Source organism: Microcebus murinus, chromosome 1 (genome assembly GCF_040939455.1).
Source record: "Microcebus murinus isolate Inina chromosome 1, M.murinus_Inina_mat1.0, whole genome shotgun sequence".
Lineage (NCBI taxonomy): Eukaryota > Metazoa > Chordata > Mammalia > Primates > Cheirogaleidae > Microcebus > Microcebus murinus.
In genome coordinates, this window is record NC_134104.1 from 99,622,459 (window position 1) to 99,647,812 (window position 25,354).

Here is a 25,354-nt window from a genome sequence, read left to right on the forward strand (position 1 = left end):
CTTAATTAATTAATTATTTCAGAAATCAAGTCTCACTCTGTTGCCCAGGCTGGAGTGCAGTGGTGCAATCACAGCTCACAGCAACCTCAAACTCCTGGGCTCAAGCGATCCTCCTGCCCCAGCCTCCTGAGTAGCTAGGACTACAGGTGTGTGCCACCCTGCCCGGCTAATTTATTATTATTATTACTTTTTGTTGAGAAGGGGTCTTACTAGGTTGCCTAAGCTGGTGCCAAACTCCTAAGCTCAAATGATAAAGTTATCCTCCTGCCTCAACCTCTCAAAGTGTTGGGATTACAGGCATGAGCCACCACACCTGGCCCCAACTTAAACTTTAACTTGCCAATTAAGGTATCACGATAATTCCCATTGAAAATAACCTCCTTTGGAAAACACTGTCTTCTTCAGATAGGTATGTAGTGGTCTTTCTGATTGCCTCTTGTTTTAAAATGTACCTAGGATTTGTTTAATGAGGTATGGTAAGGTGACAAGTATAGAAACAACCGCCTTGAAAGAAGAGTTTACTAGTTTTCAGTCCCCTTTTCTCTGCATCCATGGCAGCTTCTATTGTTTTTTGACTTTTAGCGAAGTATTCTCTGGAATAGAAAAACAAACACCACACGTTGTCACTAGTAAGTGGGAGCGAAGTGATGGGTACACAGGAGCACAAAGAGATGTAAAGGACATTGGAAACCAAGAAGGGGGGAGGGCAGGGGCAGAGGTGAGGGAGAAAAACTTACCTGTCGTGTACAGTGAAGGTGACAGGCACACTAAAAGCCCCGTCTTAAGCATTATACAATGTGTACACGTAGCAAAAATATTTGTATTCTCTTAGTATTTTGAAATTAAAAAAAGAAGAAAGGAGAGCTTACTACCTACACCTCCCAAGAGGAGGCGCTGCCATGCCGTGCAGGGCCGTGTGGGGGAGCACAGGGCTGGCAAAGAGGCGAAGGAGTGAGAGGAAAGCAGGGGCCAGATCTTTATCGTGGTTTGTGCATACAGTAGATACATACGATAGGTATTCTGAGCAAGTTTAGGACTGGATAGTTAAAAAAACAAGTACTTCTTCCCATCCCCAGACTCCTCTCCGAGATGATATCTGGGAATATAGATGATTCTAGATTCACAAGTGTCCCCTGTATCCTTAGTGGTCTCTGTTGCTGACTGTCTGCCCTGGACGGGCCCCTAAGCCAATGCACGGATAGGCCCCAAGCAGATGCACCTGAGGAGCCGCTGGCCCCATCGGGCCTTCTGGTGCATGGTGCTGGCACTTGCTTGAAGCCTCTAGCTCAACCCTTTGCCCTTGGCCATGAAGGCCCCAAATGTGGCTTTTCTCCCAATCCCAACCTTTGCCAGGGACTATGGAAAATCTCTATGCTCTCAATAAACCAGGTGTGCTATGTAGATATGACCAAGAATGAGAATATATTGGTTTGATTTCCAGAATATTATTTGCCTTTGGGTCCTTCCCCTTCAGTGTGGGTATGTTCAAGGGTAGGCACATGCCATCAAAAGGGTGAGCTGGGATTTGGCTTCATGAGGACCAAATGACTTGCCTCATTTGCAAAAGGAAGGTATAATGTGGATACCAATTGTGGAAAAGCATTGTCTGGAGTCTCTGGAGAGATGAATGTCAAAAAGAATGAGAAGATACATTACCTGAGATCATTCTTAATGGAGCAAGGTATTAATTTGGTCCAACTGAAGTTCTTAAAGTCAAAATGAAATTATGGCCAGACCACATTGATTGGCCCCCAGCCAAATGACACCTCACTAGGGATCCTGCTGTTCCGGAAGACACCAATTTGCTAAGGTCACCTGTTTCAGTAGAAAGCAGGAAAAGGATGTGGTAGCAGCATACTAGAATCTCATTTTATGAGGTTCAGGTTTAAATCCCTGATAGGGAGGAAAAAGTATTTATTGTTCCTACAGCTGTAACTGATTTTAAGAAGAAATAAATGGAAAGGGAATGATTTATTTTCTGTTTATAGCTTGTGTAATGGACATCTGTTTTTGTTTGCCTACTCGGCCTCTCCATCCCCTGTTCTGGTAGCATCACCTTCATTTCCTCTTGGGACACTCACTCTCCATGGAGCACGTCCTCAGAGAGACTGGTAACGAAGCCGTCCTACTCTCCCCGGCCAAGGGTAGGGACAGGCGGTAGGGGGCAGGCAGCGGGTCAGCTGTGGAGAAAAATACAGCAGGGCAAGGGGTGGAGAGTGCTGGGGTGGCAGCACAATTTAAAACAGGGTGACCAAGAATGGTCTCTCACTGAGATTTAAGATTTACCAGAGACTGTCTCCCAAAATAAGTCCTACTCCACCCACAATCTTTCTCATCTCAGTTGAAGTCTTTACCATCCTCTCACTTGCATTAGCAAAAAAGTAAACAAACAAAAATGAACAACATGGAATTCTCACACCCCACGCCCAGTCATCACATCCTGTTTACCTTTGAAATAGATCCAGAATCAGAATATTCCTCAGCATGTGCACAGCTCTCAGTGTGCAAGCCAAGCCACCACTCCTAAATGGTCTCTTTGCCTGCCCTGTATCCTGTCATTCATCCTCAACACCATAGCCAGAGACCTCTGCAGGCAGAAGTCCATTGATGTCACTCCTTTCAAAACCTTCTGATGGCTCCCCACCTCACTCAGAGAAAGGCAGACTTTACCAGGCCTACAAAGTCCTAGATGAGCTGGTTACCTACTCACTTCCATGAACACATGTTCAGTTAAGTTCCACCTTCACTAATTCTGCTCCGCTGTTTGGCCTTGTTTTATTCTTCAATGTCTCTGTGCACTCAATGCCTCAGGGCCTTTGCACATGCTGATCTCAGTTTCCGGGCTACTTTCCCCCCAGATGCCATATGGCTCACCCGCTCAACTGCTTGCAATTTTGGGTGTTTTCTCTGGACTTGTTAAGTTGTGTGGGCACAGGCAGAGTAGGCAAAGAGTTGGGGTTGACCATGGGATTTGAACTGGATAAACAGAGAAGTGAGGAGAAGAGGGGGCTGAGGGACAATTGGTAGTACAACAGATGAATTATCAATTCAGTTGAGGTACTGGGAAGAGTGAGCTGTGTTGGGGCTCAGATTATTACACTCCAAAGTATGGCACTTTGGCATGTTAAGTACTTTGAACTAAAGGGCATTGGAAGGCCTCAGAAGCAAGGTCTCTCTGACCTTCTCCTGCCCTCCCGGGTGTCACCCCTCTATCTCCCCTGGGTGAGTCATAGGAACCATAATTCTCCTTCCTCAAGGCAGGTCATAGAGTCTAGAACTCTTCTCCCTTAAAGCAAGTTGTAAAACCTAGAAAGGTCACTCTCTCCCTTGTCCCTTCTCCCTAGAGGCTCCTCATTCCAGAGGGGTCCTGCCCCCCCATACCCAATATGAAGGAATGCCACACAGAGAGGCCAAGAGGAATCTGAGCAGACAGGCCTTGCTGGGTTTCCCCTCTGTCTATTACCGTTAGATCACACCCTTCTGTCCCATCACATTTCTACAAGGCTGTCCGGTCTTCATCGAACCTGAGCATAAAACTAGACTGTTTTCCCTGGGTCTTCATTTCTGAAGTTTCCCTTGTCACATAGTAATAGAATTTTGATTAAATAAATATTATGCTTTTCTCTTATCAACCTGTCTTTTGTTATAGGAGCTTCAGCTGTGACCCTTATGAGGGGCGAGGAAAGGTATCACACCTCTCCACCTCCACAGATGGAGAGATAGAGGGTGGTGTCAGAGAATAGAATGCTCGAAATTAAAATTAGGGAGGGGTTGTCATTGAAAATGGCAGGACTAAGATAGGACTCTGGAGGTGAGGAGAGCTGAGATTGGGTGGAGGACAGGAGCGCTGGATGGCCAGGAACCAAGAGGCCAGGGCCTTGGGAGGACCATGTGTGTGGATGTCGAATTCCCCATGGAGCAAGGCAGGGACAGGGTTGGAAGGAGTGACGGTGAGCCGGTAGCTAGAATCATCCAGGTCTGGAGTGTGTCCTAACAGGTGGTAGGTGGCTGCAACAGGGAGAGTTGTGGGTGGACCTGCCTGATGACCTGACGTTCAGAGATGCTGCATGGTGCAGTGAGTGAGAAAGGAGGGTGGCGAGAGGAACCCCCACACACCAGGACCAGTGGGGTGAGGCCTGGGAGGGCCCCACAGGGAAGCAGCGTCCTCAGGACAGTTAGAGTACGAAGGTGAGGACTGCACTCAGACAAGAGGTTGGGGATGGACGGAGTTTTTGCCCATGACTGTGAGTTTCCTGAAGACCCAGGGCACGGTTTCAGGAGTTTGGGAATGGGGGAGTAGGTCAGGAAGGGACGGGCTTCTGGGATTCAGAGTGTGGGGAAGGGAGGTGACCTAGAGTACTGGGATAAAAGGCATAATGAGATGAGTAACAGCGGTAAAACCCAAGATTTTTCCCCTAGTTGAGACTTGAGAAAATGATTTTTTTTTTAATATCCTGCAGCTGGGATGACTCAGCAAATTAATTGGTAGCCTGCTATTTACAGCAAAAGTAACTTTTTAAAAGTATAAAAGTAATATATGCTCATGTTAAAAAATAATTTGAATAATTTAGAAGAGTATAAATTAGAAAATAAAAATTCACCTCCCCCTCCCGGTCTTACTCCCAAGAGGTAACCACTGTTGACAATTTCCTTGGCATTCTTGCAGCCATTTTCTATGCATGAACAAGCACAAATATATAGATGGAATCATTTTATACATATAGCTTTACAGCTCGGTTTAATCCATTAACAATACACTTGATATCTTTTTAAATACATATACAAATTATCCCATTCTGCTGCATAGTATTTTATGGTATACAATCTATTTAACCAGTCTCCTATTGTTGGCCATGTAGGTCATTTCCATTATTGTGCCTTACAAACAGTGCTTCAGTGAACATCCTTAAAAGCATAAATCTTTTGCTTTCCCATTTATTTATTTGTCACTGAGCATGTATATATATATATATATATATATATAGTTATATTTATTACATTGTAACATATTCATAATGTTAAAATAACAAAACATTTCTAACATTAGAAAGTACAGAACAGATATAATACAAAACTCTTGGATTGAATATGTGTTAATGTTTTACCATAATTGTTTTATTTTTATTTTTTTTTATTTTATTTATTTATTTATTTTTTTGAGACAGAGTCTCGCTTGTTGACCAGTGTAGAGTGAGTGCCGTGGCGTCAGCCTAGCTCACAGCAACCTCAAACTCCTGGGCTCAAGCAATCCTTCTGCCTCAGCCTCCCGAGTAGCTGGGACTACAGGCATGCGCCACCATGTCCGGCTAATTTTCTATATATATTAGTTGGCCAAATAATTTCTTTCTATTTATAGTAGAGACGGGGTCTTGCTCTTGCTCAGGCTGGTTTCGAATTCCTGACCTCGAGCAATCCACCCGCCTCAGCCTCCCAGAGTGCTAGGATTACAGGCGTGAGCCACCGCGCCCGGCTCATAATTGTTTTAAATCTTCAATTTTACTAGGTATGGCCACTTTGCTCTTTTTTTTTTTTTTTTTAGACAGAGTCCCATTCTGTTGCCCTGGCTAGAGTGCTGTGGCATCAGCCTAGCTCACAGCAACCTCAAACTCCTGGGCTCAAGCGATCCTCCTGCCTCAGCCTCTGGAGTAGCTGGGACTATAGGTATGCACCACCATGCCCAGCTAATTTTTTCTATATGTTTTCAGTTGGCCAATTAATTTCTTTCTAGTTTTAGTAGAGACGGGGTCCTGCTCTTGCTCAGGCTAGTTTCGAACTCCTGACCTTGAGCGATCTTCCTGCCTCAGCCTCCCAGAGTGCTAGGATTACAGGTGTGAACCACCACACCTGGCCTGGCCACTTTGCTCTTTAAAACAGTTGTACTAATTTATACTCCCACTGGCAATTATAAGTATTCCCATCATCCCACATCTTTGACAAAACATGATGTTGTCAAAGTTTTGTTTTGCCAGTCTGTTGGGTGAAAAATTATATTGCATTGCTTTATTTTAATTTTCCTATTTCAAAAACCCTTCATATGTTTCTTGGCCATTTGAATATCTATCCTTATGAATAACTTACCCTTCAAATTTGCCCAGGTTCTTCTTGGCAATATGTTCTTCCACACGGATGTAGAATTACTTTGACAAGTTCTACAAAAACTTTTGTTGGGCTTTTTAGCTATAGCTCTTTGCAATTTTTATTTGTTTGTTTGGTTTAGTTGCTCCTCTAAAGATTGCATGTTCTTTATCTTTTTTACGGACTTTTTAGGGTTAATATTGTATCACTTTGTATGTTAAAATTATTAAAAATAAATGTAAAACTTTTACAATCATAGAAGTCTATTTACTCTCCTCCCTGCTTTTGTACTAGTTATTATATATATTGTATCTATATACTTATAAACCCATATAATTATAATAAAGATTATCATTTTTGCTTTAAGTATTACTGTGTATTTTAAAGGAACTAAGTAATGAAAAGGAAAAAATAATCATTTATATTGACCCATATACTTAGTATTCCATTGCCATTTTTCCTTCCTGGAAATCATAGTTACCATCTGGTACCATTTTCCCTTAGTCAGAAGAGATTCCTTTAGCTTTTTTTGCAGTGCAAGTCTACTGGTGACAAATTATCTTGTTGTTGTTCTGTTTTCTAACCCAAAACTATACTTTGCCTTCATTCTTGAAGGATATTTTTCTTGCCTATAGAATTCTAGGTTGATAGATTTTATTTTTTTCAACACTCTAGAGGGATTATTTCATTGCCTTCTGGACCTCATAATTTATCATTCCAATCATCAGAAGCTTGAATCATCCTTCTCTTGTAATGTACTGCTTTTAAATATATTTAGCAGTTTCACTGTGATGTGCCTAGGTATAGTTTTCTTCATATTTACCTTGTGTGAGAGTCACTGAAATGATTGAATCTGTTAATTTATGTTTTTCACCAAATCTGGGAATTTTTCATCCATTATATCTTCAAATATTATTGTGCCCCATTCTCTCCTTTCCATCTGAAACCCCCAAGACATTTTCCTTTAATTTTTTTTTTTTTCTGAGACAGAGTCTCACTCTGTTGTCTGGGCTAAAGTGTCAAGGCGTCAGCAACCTCAAACTCCTTGGCTCCAGCAATCCTTCTGCTCAGTCTCCTGAGTAGCTGGGACTACAGGCATGCACCACCATGCAAGACTAATTTTTTCTATATAATTTTAGTTGGCCAATTAATTTCTTTCTATTTTTAGTAGAGATGGGGTCTCACTCTTGCTCGGGCTGGTTTCGAACTCCTGACCTTGAGCGATCCTCCCGCCTCAGCCTCCCAGAGTGCTAGGATTATAGACGTGAGCCACCGCGCCCAGCCTCCTTTAACTTCTGATATTACCACAGAGTCCTAAGATTCTGTGAATTTTTTTCATATTTTTTCTCTTCTTGAGATTGAATGAATGATTTCTATTGATTTATATCCAAGTTTTATTGATTTTTCATTGTCATCATCATTCTCCTATGGAATTTTAATTTTAATATAAAATTTTATTTCTGTCAGTGATTTTAAAATTTCAGATATTATTGTTTTGAATTTCCATTGCTTCTTTTCTGAAGTTTCTATTTCTCTATTGGGATTTCTTAGTTTTTCATTTATTGGGAAGCTGTCTTCCTTTATTTTCTTGAGCATAATTAACATAATACTTCCAAATCTTTGCTAACTCCAAACTTTGGATAATATGGGTGTTAGTCTCCATTGGCTGCCTTTTTTCTTGAGACTAGATCACATTTTTCTCATTCTCCGTATGTCCAGTAATCTTAGACTGTGTCTTGTACATTGTGTTTGTTATACAGACTCTGAAATTTGCTATATTCTTCCAAGATTTTGATGTTTTTGTGTTTGGAGGCAATTAACTTGACTGGACTCAAGCTGCAAGCTGTCTTTGCTTGGCAGCTCAAATCTTAGTACACTGCTCGGTCTTTACGTGGGCTGCTCTGAGTGTGCCCCTTGCATGCAGAGGCTAGTACAATTTAAACGTAGAATCTGGGGCCTCCTTTCTGGGAGTGTCTGCTCATTTCCCAGTGTATGCAGCTGCTCCAAACTCTGTCCTCTGGTTCTTCAGCCCACAAAGACTGTGTTTTTTTCTGTCAGAGTTTTAGTACTGGTAACATTGACTTTAGCCTGACCTCAGGCTAAAAACCTCAGAAACAGGTAACTCACTTTTTGTTACTTCCTTCCAAGTTTTAACTTTCCTTCAGAATAGATCAGCTGTTTTGTTCCCTGTCCAGTGTCTTCCGGTCATTATGGATGTGTGTGATATTTTTTCCAGAGTTTATATCAATAGTTGCCGGTGGGAAGGTTGGGTCCAGAAAAAGCTTACTTGCTTACTTGGGCAAACTGGAAGTAGAAGCCTTCATTCTTGTTTTATTTTGCATTTTTAAAGTTAGAATGTGGTGGAGCATCTTTTTTTGTGTTTATATTTGTATTTCTTTTTTAAATCAACTATCTATTGGCTATTTTTTTATTGCTTTTCTTTTTCAGTCTTTGGATTCATAGTTCTTGCTAAAAGATACATATGTATATAACACATATATGTTATATTAGCTTTGTAATACTTGTCACAGTTATTTTTGCCCATATGTTTTTTTTTTTTTTTTTTTTTTTGAGACAGAGTCTCGCTTTGTTGTCCAGGCTAGAGTGAGTGCCGTGGCGTCAGCCTAGCTCACAGCAACCTCACACTCCTGGGCTCAAGTGATCCTACTGCCTCAGCCTCCCGAGTAGCTGGGACTACAGGCATGCGCCACCATGCCCGGCTAATTTTTTTATATACATATCAGTTGGCCAATTAATTTCTTTCTATTTATAGTAGAGACGGGGTCTCGCTCTTGCTCAGGCTGGTTTTGAACTCCTGACCTTGAGCAATCCGCCCGCCTCGGCCTCCCAGAGAGCTAGGATTACAGGCGTGAGCCACCGCGCCCGGCCTGACTATTTATTTTTAACTATTAGGAAGCTTAAATATGTAGTCAAATTTACCAGTCTTTGTCCTTCATGATTTCTGGACTTTTGGATCATGCTTAGAAAACTTTTCTCCAACAAAGAAATATAGATATGAATATTTTTATAGCTATTTTAAAATATTTTAACACTCACCTATTTGATCTATTTATAATTTATTTTAGTGTAAGGACTTAGTTTTCTAAATATGTAGCTAATTGTCCCAATGTGATTTATTTAGGTAATTCATCTTTTCTTCACTGATTTTGCAATGCAAACTATTTTACTTATTAATTTCTTAATTTTTTTGATCTTTTTATAAATTTAATTCTGTCTATTCCTGGGATAGTATAAAAATTAACTTGGCATTACAATATCTTTACATGTACTCAATATGTCAGACTATTCATACTTTGGCTTCTTCACTTTTGAATACTTAATTTAAATCATGCTTTAATTTGTTGAATTTCATCACCAAATAGTTTTTTCTTTGAGACTCCATGGGTGCTATTTTCCTTGAGTTTCTGCCTATTGGAGAGTGTCTGGTTTTTGCCTTTTCAGTGTGAATGACATATGCATTATATTTAATATTCATAGGTCACATTTTCACTCAGAATTCTGTAAACATTGCTCCATTGTCTTCTGACGTTATATTTTGCAGGACAGTGTGGAGAAGTCTGAGGCCAACTTAACTTACCTCTTTTTGGGTGGTATGTCAGTCTGTTTTGTGCTGCTCTAAACAGATGCCTGAGGCTGGGTATTTTATAATGAAAATAGGTTCTTTTTGCTCACTGTTCTGCAGGGTGTACAAGAAGCATGGCACCAGCATCTGCTTCTGGTGAGGGCTTCGGGGAGCTTCCACTCAAGGCGAGAGGCGAAGGGGAAGCAGGCGTGTCACGTGGCAAGAGAAGGAGCAAAAAGAGAGGAGGAGGTGCCAGGCTCTTTTAAACAATCAGCTCTTGCATGAACTAATACAGTGAGAACTCACTCATTGTCGTGGGGAGGGCACCAAGCCACACATGAGGGATTTGCCTGCCTGACCCAAACACCTCCCACCAGGCCTCTGCACTGGGGATCGAATTTCAACATGGTATTTGGAGGGGCCAAATATCCAAACCATATGGGGTGGCTTGCTTTGTCTGCCTGGATGTTTGTAAAGTTCTCATTTTATCCTTTATTTCAGAAAATTTCTTGTTTATATTTCTGTCATCTTACTGCAAATCATTAATTTTCTCTCTTTTTTGTTTTTCTTTGAGAGACAGAGTCTCACTGTGTTGCCTGGGCTAGAGTGCTGTGGCGTCAGCCTAGCTCATGTAACCTCAAACTCCTAGGCTCAAGCAATCCTTCTGCCTCAGCCTCCCAAGTAGCTGGGACTACAGGCATGTGCCACCATGCCTAGCTAATTTTTTCTACATATATTTTTAGTTGGCCAATTCATTTCTTTCTATTTTTAGTAGAGACGGGGTCTCGCTGAGGCTGGTTTCGAACTCCTGACCTTGAGCTATCCTCCCACCTCGGCCTCCCAGAGTGCTAGGATTACAAGTGTGAGCTACCGCGCCCGGCCTAATTTTCTCTTAAAAATTTTTTTCCTCTTTCATTAGTGTCCATTCTATAGACTTCTTGCTTCTTTTAATATGGATTTTTGGTTTTGTAATGTTTATATCTTTATTTTCCTTTTATTGCCCTAAACTCTGCCATCTCGCCTTTAACTAATTATATCATCTTATCTGATCTTTGATCTCTTATGTCTGTCCTTTGAATTTTTATTTTTCCCAGGGTCCATATCTTTTCTAATTTCTTTGAGAGCATGGAGAAGTATTTGTCTGACATTTTCTTTTGTTTCTGAGATGATTCTTCTGCTGTGAACCTTTAGTCTGTATTTTGCTTATTATATTCCTTCCCCCGCCCCTGCCAGGCTGGAACCTCTCTGTTTATCTGACATCAAATCCCAAGTTGCGCTGAAGCAGGCTGTACTACAGTGGGTGAGTGCAGACCTGGAACCACCCGGGCTGGGGCGGAATCCCAGCTCCACCACTTACGGTTCTGTGACCCTGGACAACTAAATTGCTATCAGATCGCCTGTTTCACAGGGCTGCTGTAAGGACTGAAGTGTTTACTACAGTACCTGGTACATAGTGGCCAATATATATTAAAGAAATGTAATTCTGGTTATTACTTGAGTAGGAAAGCAATAATATTTACCTTGTGTCATTTCAGTGTTATCTAATTAATATGTGGACACAAGAATGCGAATTTGATTTGTCTTTTTGATCCATCCTAAAAAGCTACAAAATAGGTTATTTGTGATATTTGTTATTATACACCAATAAAGAACTATCCCCATCTGCTGGCCACATTCAAGAATTAAAAATAAAAGTCTGAACAAATGTTGAAGAAATATTTCATTGTGTAGCAACTATGACTTATCACAGTCTTTCAGCATGGAGCACCCACCTCTTTTCCTCTTTCACCTACACACTCACACACTCATGCAAACAAATCAGCATCTTGTCACACAGCGCTGGCTGATTGTTGACACATTTATTTAGTTGGCGGCAAATGTTTATTTTCATCTTGGAATTTAGATTTGTCTTAGATGCAGGTTGTTTGGGTTTCCCTTCTTGCTTGGCTTGGCTATTTCTTTTCTTTTCTTTTTTTGAGACAGAGTCTCACTCTGTTGTCCGGGCTAGAGTGCATGGTGTCAGCCTAGCTCACAGCAACCTCAAACTCCTGGGCTCAAGCGATCCTCCCGCCTTAGCCTCCCAAGTAGCTGGAACTACAGGCATGCGCCACCATGCCTGGCTGATTTTTTTCTATACATTTTTTAGTTGTCCAGCTAATTTTCATTCTAGTTTTAGTAGAGATGGGGTCTCACTCTTGCTCAGAGCTGGTCTCAAACTTCTGAGTTCAAACGATCCACCCATGTTGGCCTCCCAGAGTGCTAGGATTACTCCAGTGTGCCGGGCCTTGGCTTGGCTATTTCATAGCATAGCTTTCCATGTCCTGAATCTTTGTCCCAAGAAAGGGACTAACCCTAATGTTTTTTTCCTTTTTCCTTCTTAAGACTCACTATAGTTACCTACAAGAACCATTAAGAGTAGTGTGTAACCAACACACAGAGTATTCCTAACTACCTTCAGTATTTCACAGAAAAGAAATATTTCTTAATTAGCCATTCCTTTTTACTTTTGTTTTTTTTGACATATTGTAAGAAGAGCTGATAAGTGAGTTGCTAGGGAGAATTCTAGATAAGTTCTGCCTGGAACAAAGTCATTTAGACTGAATGATAAGGACAAATTAGGTCTTGGCCTTTGAGTTTTGGCCTTTGTGAGATCCATGCATTTTATCGGAGCTCTCCTTGGGGTAGAGAAAAGTGGCGACCCAGACCCAGCCCTTAGGGAGCCCCATTGCTGTGGGTTGCAGGGCTGGCTCAGCGCCTGATTCAAGTCGGTGTGGCTGGAGGAGGAGCCAGCCCCAACCCCAGCTGCGGATGCTGAGAACCACCGAGACCCTGCCTTGGCTCTTCTCCATAGCCAGTGTCAGCCTGTTTGCACCCCTGGCCTTCTTGTTACCAAGGCAACACTGGGTGGATTCTGAGCTGGCTAATGGGTCGCTATCCTCCTCCGCCTTCCAAGAAGCTATCATTTCCCACCCTCACGTTCACTGTGGCCTCACTCATGGTGTGCCTGCTCCCAAGGACCTCGGGCTCTGCCTCTGTCTGGATTCCCAGGGGCTCCTTCCTGAGCCCAGCCACACAACCGAGAAACTCACTTCCTCATTCCAGCAGAGAAAGCTCTTACTATTTCACTTTCACTGTCCGCCCCAATCACAGAGGTCTCTTGCTGCTTATGAGCCCTCTCCAGCATCTTCTCTCCAATGGCCCCCACAGCTGGCTGCTGATCCCTTGTCAGCCCCCTGCATCTCTTCCCACCCTGCCCTGCCCTCCGTGTCTCCCTGACCGCCCTCCTGGTGGCTCATTCTACCCCTCCACAGGATCTTTCTTTCCTGCTCTTTTGTAATGTCTCAGGCTGCTTCGTGCCCATCTATGATACACCCTCTCTGTTCCCAGGACACTCAGTTCATGCTTCTAATGTAGCCCTCGTCACAACATCCTCTCGTTTTTGTGTCAGGATCCTTCTAGTCCAGACCAAGTTCTCATAGATATCAGGGACTGTCTTCTTCCTCGTTGTATCCCCTGCTTAAACAACAGCCCCTGACACATAGTAGACCCCTTTCGTTAAATGAATGCATATTTCTGTCATTCCAAATCTTCATTTGTTTATCGAGTTTGCTCCAGTGTTTATTTTCTCCTGATTTTATTGGTGTTCAGAGATTTTTAAACTTTCATTTTGAAGCACTTTCAGTCTTTCAAAAAAGTTGCAAAAATACTATAAAAAATTCCCACATATTCTTCAACCAGATTCCACAAACATTAGCATTTAACATAATCACAGTATGACTATCAAAACCAGGACATGAACATTGATGCAATACAATTAACTAGTCTATAGACCTTACTCAGATTTTCCCAATTGTCCTATTGATGTCTTTTTTCTGAACCAGGATCCAAGTCCAGGGTCATACATTGTATTCAGTTGTGGTGGCTCCTTAGTCTCCTTTAATCTGGGATAGTTCCTTAGTCTTTCTTTGCCTTTCATGAGCTTGAAACTTTTTTTTTTTTTTTTTTTTTGAGACAGAGTCTCGCTTTTTTGCCCAGGCTAGAGTGAGTGCTGTGGCGTCAGCCTAGCTCACAGCAACCTCAGACTCCTGGGCTCAAGCGATCCTCCTGCCTCAGCCTCCCGAGTAGCTGGGACTACAGGCATGTGTCACCATGCCCAGGTAATTTTTTCCATATATATTAATTGGTCAATTAATTTCTTTCTATTTATAGTAGAGACGGGGTCTCGCTCTTGTTCAGGCTGGTTTTGAACTCCTGAGCTCGAGTGATCGCCCGCCTTGGCCTCCCAGAGTGCTAGGATTATAGGCAGGCGTGAGCCACCGTGCCTGGCCAAGCTTGAAACTTTTGAAGGGTACTGGCCAGTTATTTTGTAGAATGTCCCTTAAATTGGGTTTGTGTAATGTTTCCTCATTATTATAATCAAGATTTACATTTTTTCCCAAGAATATCCTTCTCAGTGGATCATATCAGAGGCTTTATGATGTTTATTTGTCTCATAACTGATGATATTAATGTCAATCACTTGGCTAAAGTTGTTCCAACAGTTTTCTCCAATCTAAAGTTATTTTTCCTTTGTAATTAATAAGTATCTTATAGAAATATGTAAACTATGCAGGTTCTCATCACACCACTGATTTTAGTATCCTTTGATGATTCCAGACTGCAATGATTTTTACTATTGTGATGCTTTCCAAATGTTGGTTTTCTATTTCCAAAATCTTAAATGGGGCTGGGGAAACGATTTGCCCATGGTGAATCTTCTAGAGCTCAGCCCCAGGAATTGATTCTAAATCATTCTGTAAATGAGACCTGAGCATTTCATGTAGCACTCTGGGCCACAGATCTCTCTAAACAACTTTAGTCTAGGGACTTCTCCTTTTCCCTTTTCTTCCCCCACCTTCCAAATCTCCTATTTGTGGACACAAATTGGCTCTCCTGATGGGATGGTGGTGTTCCTGATGAGACACCAAGAAGGGCTATCACAAGGAAATTGATCATGACTTAATTATTAATTCATGCCCTTAAAGTACATACTGTAGAGATTAATGCTCTAAGCCAAAAGATCCTTGGCTCACATTTTTAGAACCACTGTCTTAAAGGACAGCCACACAGGCTAAGATCAAGGTAGCGTATAATAAACCGAGACCCACTGTCTTTGGGGAAAACAGTTCACAATACATTCTGAGCTGTGTCGTGAAATTGATGACCTTGGGAATCTTTTCTATTAACAAAACATTCAGGCACAGAGATTCTGAGTTTAGGAGAGGATTTGGAGCATGTATGAAATTTAACAATGCTAAAACTCCGGATCCTTGACAGAATGCCTGTTAGATTCCATTAGTCCCTAAAGCATAGGGTGTTTATTATCTAGAAAAAATTTCAAATCCATAGATAGTGTGAGAAAAGAAAAACTTTCTTTTGCCACGCTTGCAGCAGCTAGTTTGCAGTGCGACCAAGTTTGGGTTAATTTATTCTCTGGTTAGGGAGGTCAAGGTGGTTCAAAGCTGAATGCTTTTAGGGGACTGCACAGCAGTTCACCAGGGTCCCTGGCTGCAGGAAGGCTCCTTGGGATCATCAGGTAAGTGCACATTGGAATTTACAGTCAGGACAGAGATGAAGGAACAGAAACAGGCTGCCTCTGACCCTGAGCTGGGGCTAGTAGGCTGCTAAGGAGAGTAGAGAACTTCACTGAGGCAAGAGGGAATCCAAGACATGGCCCTGGTGCTAGATTTAGTCTCAGTGCTGGAGGAGTCTCTCAACTACAGCCCCTCTCGCCATTCCCTACCCAGAAACCTGGGAATGACAGAGGTGAATGGACAGCACAAAAGGCCAGAGTTTGGCTGAAAAACATGTGACACTTGGTGGACCAGTCATTGCACTGGCTTTCTCCTATGTGAGAACTCTATGGGCACCAGCTGAGGGTGGCGTGTATTGTGGGGATGCGGCAGGGGGCTGGCGGCAGCCCCAGGGTGCCAGTTACTGAAACAGAGTTCCTGCTGTCATTAGAACCTATGTCTGTGATTTGCCTCCATGGCCGGTATAGCCCAGGAAACAAAGGTTACCTCCATAAATAAATTAAAAGCAAAAGTATTTCTCTTTTTTTTTTTGGAATTCCTTAATACTGGTCATAATAGCTTTTGAAATCTATAAGAAAAAGTAACCTTTCCTTGGGTTGGAACAGGGAAACCTTTATGTTAAAGTGGCATTCCCAAGCGAACTGTAGAATATTTTAAGAATTGAACTGCTTAAATACTCTCTATGATAGCACAAAAGCCATTTGTCATAAGAATCATATTCTAAACAAAGGCCTTCTTTAGATCCATAGGGCTGAATTTAGTCACTGGTAACTCATAAATTCTTCTAGTCAGCAGTTGAAGATGCCCTTTCTGAGGGTAGTTCTGCCCAAGGGGTGGCACTGTCTAGGAATGACTTCTTTCTCTTGTTTCTCAATAGGATCTCAGGGACAAAGATCTCATTTCACAGCTCTGAACTTCAAGCTGACAGGGCCCTTCAAGGCTTGGCTTCCGCCAGCTGGGTTCTCTGAAAGAATGGCCACAGGGCACACTTGAGCGTACATATCACCACTGTGCACGGTGACCTTGAAATAGCCATGGTGCAAATGGGATACCAGGCTGGGTCTTTGTCATAGGCAAGGAGGACCAAGTCACATCCTTGTCCATCACTGAGCACTGTAGACCTGGGGCATAAGTACTACACAGAGGACACATTTCAGAGCATTTGTTGGTGAGGATTCTCACAGCGATGCAGGGAAATGTTTTGCTCGAGACCTGTGTGAATTTCATCAGTCAGATTTGTCTATGGTCCTGGCCTCACTTTGGGACAGCTTGGTTTGGAAGGACCCTTGAAGAGGCCTTGGAGACTTGGGCCGGAGGGAGGGGTAATGACTGAGCCCTTGTCAAGGCCACTCTTATTAGTAGTATTAATATTGTTTCCTGTGTAGGAACCATCAGATACACAATCCTGAAGAGTCCCTCCTCTTCTGGAATACCCTAGGAACACACAGAGAAGAGAAGATGGGGTTGAAATAACCTTTCGTTGAATGTTACTCATTCATTTAATTAGTCGCACTCTTGTTCAATGAATATTTATTGAGTGCCTAGTAATTGGCAGGCATGGTGCCAGGTGCTAGGAATGACAGCAGGGAACGAGATGGATGTGGTCCCTGCCCTTGGGGAATTTGCTTTCTAGTGGAGGGAGATGTAAAAGAAACATTAAATTAATCAGACATATTGTGGATAATAAATGTTATAAAGGAAATAAGGCAGGTTAATACAACAGAAATTGTTTGGGGTTGGGGAGGGCTGCCTTAGGTTGAGAAGTTGCCCCTGATTTGAATGGCAGGACAGATCCAGTTATGTGAAGACCTGAGGGATGAGAATTCCAAGCAATGGGACCATGCAAAGGCCCTGTGGTAGAACTGTGTTTGAAGAGCAGAGAGAAGACCAGTGGGGCAGAGCTCAGAGGGCAGACATGGGTGTGCTGGGAGGTAGGGGTGGGACAATGAATCGAGACAGGATCAGAGAGGAAGGCAGAGGCTGGATCATGGAGTGCCTTGCAGGCCACAGCAGGGGGTTTGGGTTTTAGTCTTCTCGAAGGATGCTAGGTCATCCAGGTCAGGCTTTAAAAATTGCCTTCCCTAGAGACTTCAGTTCATCTAAAGTTCAAGGGAGCAGCAGAAGGGGCATGGCCCTGCACCCTCCCCCAAGTCCCCACACCCAGCTCATATGCCCCACCCCCCACCTTTGTCAGTCCTGCACATTCAAACTCCATGTAAGATTTAGCCTCTCAAAGGTTTCAAAGTTGTGGTGGGTTAAAGACGGGCAGAAATTCTTTCACTCCCCCACCAAAAGGTGGGGTTTATTTACCCTGCTCTTGAAACTGAGCTGGTCCTGTGACTGCTTTAACCAAAGAATGTGGCAGAAGTGAGCTGCAGCCGCCCTGACGGAGACTGGTGACTTCCACTTCCTCCTACACAGCTGGGACATTGGAGCTCAGCTGCCACAGAAGAAGTGCTCCTATTCTGCTGCAGAGACCCCGTGGCTAAAAGCCAAGGACCCAGCAGACAAGGAGACCTGAGGCACCAACATACACTCCCAGCTGGATGGTTCCAGCCAGCCCCAGTCCCTGGACCACTCCAGCGGGCATGAAGAAGTATCTTGGACGTTTTGTCTCCAGCAGACGTCACGTGGTGTAGAGACCAGCCGATCCTGCGTGCCTTGTCGTGGACCTCAGAACTGTGCTCGACATGAAATGGTTGCTGCTTTAATCCGCTTCATTTTGGGGCACTTTGTTACACAGCAACGGATGACTGAATCAAAGGTTTAAGCGAAGAACTTGAAAACCACTCCTCTAAACAAAATTAATGGTTTTACAAAGAACTGAGAGAGCTTTTAGCTCTCCCAGGTAGGGAGGCAGTGGAGTGTCATGGACAGGCCACAGGCCTTGGGAGCAAGATGCTCCTGAGGTTGAATCATGGCCTAACCTTGATTCTTTGCTGCTTTGTTCCTGATACAAATAACAATATGTGCCTTGGAGGGTTAATGTGAGACTTAAAATCAGACACTGTATGTGACACCTTGGGACATAACAAGAGCTCAATAAACAGTAGCTACCACGTGGCCATCAGGGCCCTTCCGTGGGGAGCTCATGGCAGCCGCCTAGGATGGGACCAGGCAGTGGGCCGGTGCCCTGTCATCGCAGAGCCCATATGAAGCCACAGGCGTGGGCAACAGCCAGGGCAGGCCAGCCACCCTTACGTGTTAACATGTTGCATGAACACAGTATTTCATAATGTTGCATGAATACTGAGAACATTTTCCCTTTTCAATTCTCTTTCAATCCTGATAAAATCAAAACAAAAGTGCTACTATAGCATTAACATTTCTCTGGCCCTTGCTAATCTATCTTCTTGCCATTTTTTTTTTTTTTTTTTTTGCGTTTTAGTGGAGAGAGTATAATCTTAAATTCAGAGTATTTGGCAGGCAACAGTATCTAAGCAGACTAACATTGGTATCATTTAGTTTTCATTGTATATATTTTTTTATCTATCACTAGTTTCCTTTTGTTGAACTTGATATAAAGATTTCCTTGAAAATAAAGGAAAAAGAGTGAGTCAGTTCAAAGAAGATTAGATAAGAAATTGTACAAGTTGTGTATGATGTGACAAAGATTGCAATGAGGTATGCAGGTGGCTGATGTGAGAGCTGTTTCATGGAATGTCCCCATGCTTTGTCTCTCAGCCTACTTTGGGCTGTCACAGGTGAGCAAAGCTGATAAAATCATTGCATGCATGTGCTTTCTCTCTGTCACCTCTTCTGAGGCCCATGCACACCATAGTCCCTGACCCCCTAACCCACTGGGGTCCAGCCAGGGTGACAGGAGGGGGCATCCAGAGAGAACAGCTGCTTCATGATTAAGATTTTTTTTTTTTTTTTTGAGCCAGAGTCTCACTCTGTTGCCTGGGCTAGAGTGCCGTGGCATCAGCCTTGCTCACAGCAACCTTAAACTCCTGGGCTCAAGTGATCCTCCTACCTCAACCTCTCGGCTAGCTGGGACTACAAGCACGTGCCACCATGCCTGGCTAATTTTTTTTCTATTTTTAGTTGTTTGTCTAATTTCTTTCTATTTTTAGTAAAGACAAGGTCTCGCTCTTGCTCAGGCTGGTCTCGAAATCCTGAGCTCAAGCAATCTTCCCGCCTCGGCCTCCCAGAGTGCTAGGATTATAATCGTGAGCCACCGCCCCTGGCCAGGATTAAGACTTTGACTTGTAGTCGGTGAGACCCTCCCGGACCCATTTCAGCTGGCTCCTGGCATTCGGGCGATGGCCTCTTGGTTTCCCAGTCCTTTTCAGAGCCGGGCTGGCCTGTGGGCCACCGCACCTGCCCCAGGACTCCCGCCTGGGCAGTTCTGTCAGCTCAGCTCTCCCTGACCTTCCCTTTGTCGGCGGCTCTTACCTCCCTAATGCGCTCAGCACTTTCAGCTGTTCTGTGATAGTCTCAAAGGGCACGGAGATGAGAGCTTTGCTGAAAATGTGCATCTTCTGCAGAAAAGGGCCACAGAACACTTAGAGAGGAAAAGGACAAAAAGATCAAAGTGGTTTTGGAACAGAAGAGGAAAGGAGGGGCTATAAAATTTGAATGAAGAGCCTGGAAAAAAGAAGCAGGAGGAGGGAGATGGCTTTGTTTGGTAGTTAGAGCTAAGACGGGAGAAATGATAAAAGCAAGGATGGAGGCCCTTTAAATTAAGGGCCTGCTTACAAACTAAAAATATGAATGTGATTCTGATCAAAGCATCAAAACCTATCGCAGTGTTGATCTCAAGCACTGAATGTTACTATAGTATTTCTATTTATAACACAGTGTTTCTATGGCTCCTTTATCCTCCCAGGTATCTGCTCTTTTTTTTTTTTTTTGAGACAGAGTCTCACTTTGTTGCCCAGGCTAGAGTGAGTGCCGTGGCGTCAGCCTAGCTCACAGCAACCTCAAACTCTTGGGCTCAAGCAATCCTCCTGCCTCAGCCTCCCGAGTAGCTGGGACTATAGGCGTGCGCCACCATGCCCGGCTAATTTTTTTCTATATATATATATTAGTTGGCCAATTAATTTCTTTCTATTTATAGTAGAGACGGGGTCTCGCTCTTGCTCAGGCTGGTTTTGAACTCCTGACCTCGAGCAATCCGCCCGCCTCGGCCTCCCAGAGTGCTAGGATTACAGGCGTGAGCCACCACGCCAGGCCCCAGGTATCTGCTCTTATGTCACTTCCTCCATGAAGTCTTTCTGGATTACACCATCTGAAATAGCAATCTCCTCTTTCTCTAGCCCTGATCCTGCTGTGGTTTTCTTCACCACGTTTACCACTATCTGGTCTTTTATTTGGTCATTTATCTACCGTCATTCTTTCCCCTTTAGATAGTAATTCCATGAAGGCAGGAACTTTGCCTGTCACTTTGCCTCTCCAGTTCCACTGGCACAGAGGGGGCATTCAATAAATAAATGTTGGAAGAACAAATTCAACCAATTAATGTTTATCAGGCCTCTAATATGTACAAGAGAATACTAGGAATAAAGGATGAATTTTTCCCTCAATACATGGTCTAATAGTTATAATAATCACTACCATTTTTAGAGGGCTTACTATGTGCTAGGCACTTTATACATATTATCTTCAATAAGTAGGGGTGATGTCCAATGTAAACATATTTAACAACAATTATTGTAGATGCTGACCCCTCAGTACCATGAACTGGCACTCAGAGATATTAAATAATGTTGCCAAGGTCCAAGAACCAGGAAATGCAGAGCCAAAATCTGAATGACAGTGTGGCTGACTCTAGTGTGCATTCTCCTAAGCCTGCTACAGGAGTACCCGCCGCCCTGTTTGTAAATACATTTGAGCACAGAAATAAAATGATCTCCACCATCAGAGAACTGTGTCTTGCCGGGGAGCTGAGGACTCTGGACCCAGACAGGACCTGGCGTAGCCAGCCTGCCCCAGCCAGCCTGCCCCTCCCCTACAGCCCTCTGAGCTGTAACAGGTGTGAGGTCCAAAGTCCGTACAAACAGAAACAAGAGAGATGGGGCCACAGGAGAGCTGGGCAAGCAGGCAGCTTTGAGACTTTACAGAAGCTGGGGGAGCAGCAGAGACAGCCTGGATCCTAGACAGTGTGCTGGTTCCCACAGGCCATGTCCCTTCTCACCTCCCCTAAGTGACCTCTGTCCTGAGGGAGTCCAGCCTGAAGGAGCGGCAGCAGGCTGAGCTGTCTGGAAGGGGATCTTTCCCAGGCCTGGCGGTGCAATGTGAATGCTCATCTCAGGTGATAGCTGTTACAAACAACATCACCACCAGCAAAGGAAAATCAGGACCTGGACTTCTTGCTGTCTGCAGAGGTCGTGCCTTTGGTAGTGACAGTTAGTGCACGCCAAATGTCCACGTGCTCCTGTTTCCCAGCTGTCCTTGCAGAAGGATGGCACCGAGATGCGCCACTTCCAGCCTTATGCCCCTCTCTGTTGCTGTGGCCTGAGTCACATTTCCCAAGTTCACAGTCACAGGATGGCGCTCAGCCCCCTCACTCACGTCCAACAGCCACAACAAACTTTTATTAGTTTAAACTACTGAGTTCAGGTTAATTACATTGGATTAGTATGTCTCCCTAATGCACTCTGCACTTTTTTTTTTTTTTTTTTTTTGAGACAGAGTCTCACTCTGTTGTCCTGTTGCCCTGGCTAGAGTGCCGTGGCATCAGCCTAGCTCACAGCAACTTCAGACTCCTGGGCTCAAGCAATCCTTCTGCCTCAGTCTCCCCGGTAGCTGGGACTACAGGCATGCACCACCATGCCCGGCTGATTTTTTTTCTATATATTTTTAGTTGGCCAATTAATTTCTTTCTATTTTTAGTAGAGACAGGGTCTCACTCTTGCTCAGGCCGGTTTCGAACTCCTGACTTTGAGCTATCCTCCCGCCTTGGCCTCCCAGAGTGCTAGGATTACAGGCATGAGCATTCTGCACTTTTTGCTGAATCTGTAATAATCACTGCTAATAATAATATCTGCCATACCCTTTCAGTACTAACTGTGTTGAAGTTAAACGTACATGGGCTTGGCTTGTGGCACAATTTTATCCTGAGGTTGCTTTTGAGAAAATACCGATGACACAATCAAATCAGTGCTTCTGCCTTCTTAGTGACGTGAGACAAAAGTATTCAATAGCTTCCCAAGATATACCTGTACATCTAAACATCATCTGGGTAAGCAGACAATTTTGCATTTACCCTGTTAGGTAGATATTAACATTGTTCTCTTCCTGTTACGTTAGGAGAATGAGGCTCAGGAAAGCCAATTAACCTACCCATGGGCACTTGGCAGGAGCTGGGAGCAGGAGCTGGGCTTCTAGCCCAGGCGCTTTGACCCCAGAGCTCATGCCCTGCTGCCTTCACGGATCAGCTGCCTCTACTTAATTCCCCACGGGAGGTACTCTACAAATAAGAGTCAGATACTAACCTGAAGCAGCCAGATGAGGTGACTAGCTGAACCAAGGTAAGACAGTTAAAAGGCAATATTAAAAACACCAGTGTGAATGAGGCAGAATTGAAATACTACAGGTGGCCAGATAAGGCAGGAGAGAGAGAGGCGTGAGTGACGGAAACACAAGGCTTCTTGAAGCTTAGAGAGTTGAAGGAGGCCCCGAGGATGGAGACAGTCTGGAGTGCACGGAGGGAGGCGGGAGGAAGGAGTTTCACCCAAGGAGGGCATCCTGGCAGGGCCCGGAGGCAGACCCAGCCTGGGGCATCAGGTGACAGGGAGAAAAGCAGTCTGGCAAAGTGAAGGCTCCATGTGGAGACGAGTGGGCTGGAAGCCACCAGGCAGGGGGCCCTGGAAGGCCTGGCCGGGGGGTGGGGGGTGGGGTGGGCGTGACCCCGAGGCAGCGTGGAGCCAGGGAAGTGGAAAAAGGAAGGAGTCAGTTGCCAGGGAAGGAGATAGTTTGATGAAGGTTTTGGATGTGTTGTGTTTCCTTTAAAAATGGAATTGATCTGCAGGCAGTTTAAAGGTATAGGGATTTGACTCAGGAAAAATGAAGATCCAGAATGTCAATTTTGAAGATATTATAAGGTTGGAGTCAGCACCAAGGTGAAACCTTCCTGACCAGGGAGCCACCCCGTCCATGACTTATGCCCTCCTGACATTGAATGAGAAACTGAGGATCAACAGAGCTGTCCCTGGCCCTTTATCCCACGTCACTTATCTCTCTGGCCACAGCTACCTCACTGCAAAATGACAGTGTTAGACCAGGCAGTCTCTGGGGTCAGCCAGGGAGACTCTTAATTTATGTCTACCTTGTTCTACTTCTTTCCATAAAGCCATTGTGTTCCCCTCACTTTTTTCTTGGGGGCTGTCTTGGGATATGTGATCAGGTTTCCTTTTTGAGGTCTTTGGTGAGGAGGGAACAGAAATCACCTGACTTGCTTTTCATGGGCCTTGACTGCCTATTTTTGTGTTTTGGCCAAAGATTCATGTCTCAGGGAATGTGGTTCTCATCAGCTGCGGCATGTGAAGTTTAGATTTGGAGGACTCTAGTAGAGAAAAAAGTTAAAAAACCCACCTCTGAAATATTTATGCAAAAATGCATATAGATGAAACCAGTTGGGCCATGATCTTGCAGTTGTTGAAGCTGGGTGATGGTACATGGGCTTGCATTAAACTATCCTCTCTACTTTTGTGTGTAGGTAAAGTTTTTCCATAATAAAAAGTTGAAAAAGTAACACACGCACTTCTTTGTCTCACGTAGCAGCATTCAGAAAGCCAGATTGTTGGGTGTCCAGAACATAAGTTGAATACCCACAAAGCCATCCACAAAGCCACCCTGAGGTGTGGGAAAACAGTGAAGTTGATGCAACTCAATAATTCGCTGTTTATGGGAAGGGTCTCTCTCACGACACTGGCCTTAGATGACTTGTTGACAAGAACATCTCTCTTTACTGTGAGCTATTATTTTCCCATCTGAAGACTCCACCTTTTACTTCTCTTTTTCCCTTCAGTTTCCTTGTTTGCAACCTAACTTTCTCCCAGGGGCAGAGGGAGCTGCTCTTTCAGGAAGCATACAGGAAGCATGACAGAACCCTCCAAAGCAGTGGTTTTAATTTTTTTTTTTTACCACAACCCAGAATAAGAGGTGCATTTTTTGTCATCATGTACAATAATCACAACTGAAATATAAGTTTCACAAAATAACTCCCTTTACTTAATGGGATATATGCTGATATTTTCTGTTTTGGTCTATTCTAGTCTATTTTATTCCAATATTTTAAAAGGCTGTCAGGATCCACTAAATTGATTTCAGGATCACTAATGGGTTGTAGCCTGCAGTTTAAAAACAAAATTGGTTAGTGAAAAGATACATGGGCATGAAACTTAACATTTAAAACATCTGGCCTGGGGTTGAAGTCACAGGCAGCTGGATTTCATTGGTATCCCACAGTGGAAAAGTCTTCCATGCTTTCTTTAAGTGGGTGAAAGGTCAGATCCACAGTGCTCGTTAAGGATAGACTGAAGTATTAAACTTCAGCAGATGTGTTAATTAAGGTGCTCATCAATAGGGAGAGATCAGAAGTCACAGGCTTAAGATGGGATTTTGGTTGAACTGGGCTGTCACGTGCCATCGTGTAGTTTTAAGACAGTGAAAAAGGGAATAGCCCTCTCGTTCACACCACCACTGTGACTGTTGCTCAGAGGCGCCACCAGGCAAGAGGGTGAGACAGCGCATGTCCAGAACCAGACAGGTCTGGATTTGGACCCCGTAAACTACTAACCATGTGACTTTAGACAGATCACTTAACCTGTCTGAATCTCAGTTTTTCTCATCAGAATACAGGAATCATAATACTACATTAAATGAGATAATAGATAGCATCTAGCCCAGAACCTGACATGAGGGCAGACCCTCAAATGTTAACCCCGTCTTCCCCTAGCACGGAGGCCGTGTGAGGTTTCCTCCAGAGGCTGCTCCATTTGGTGCCCTGGATGACAAACCTATGACCCTCGTTTTGCCCATAGGAGGGGAAAGAAAGCCAGGAGAATATCCAAACAGAAAGACGTATGAAGTGCCAAGAGAGAAGCCACGTTTTCAGGCTGAGCCATCACTCACTGGCTCTAGCGCCCCAGCTCCTCAGTCACAGAATGAAGATGGG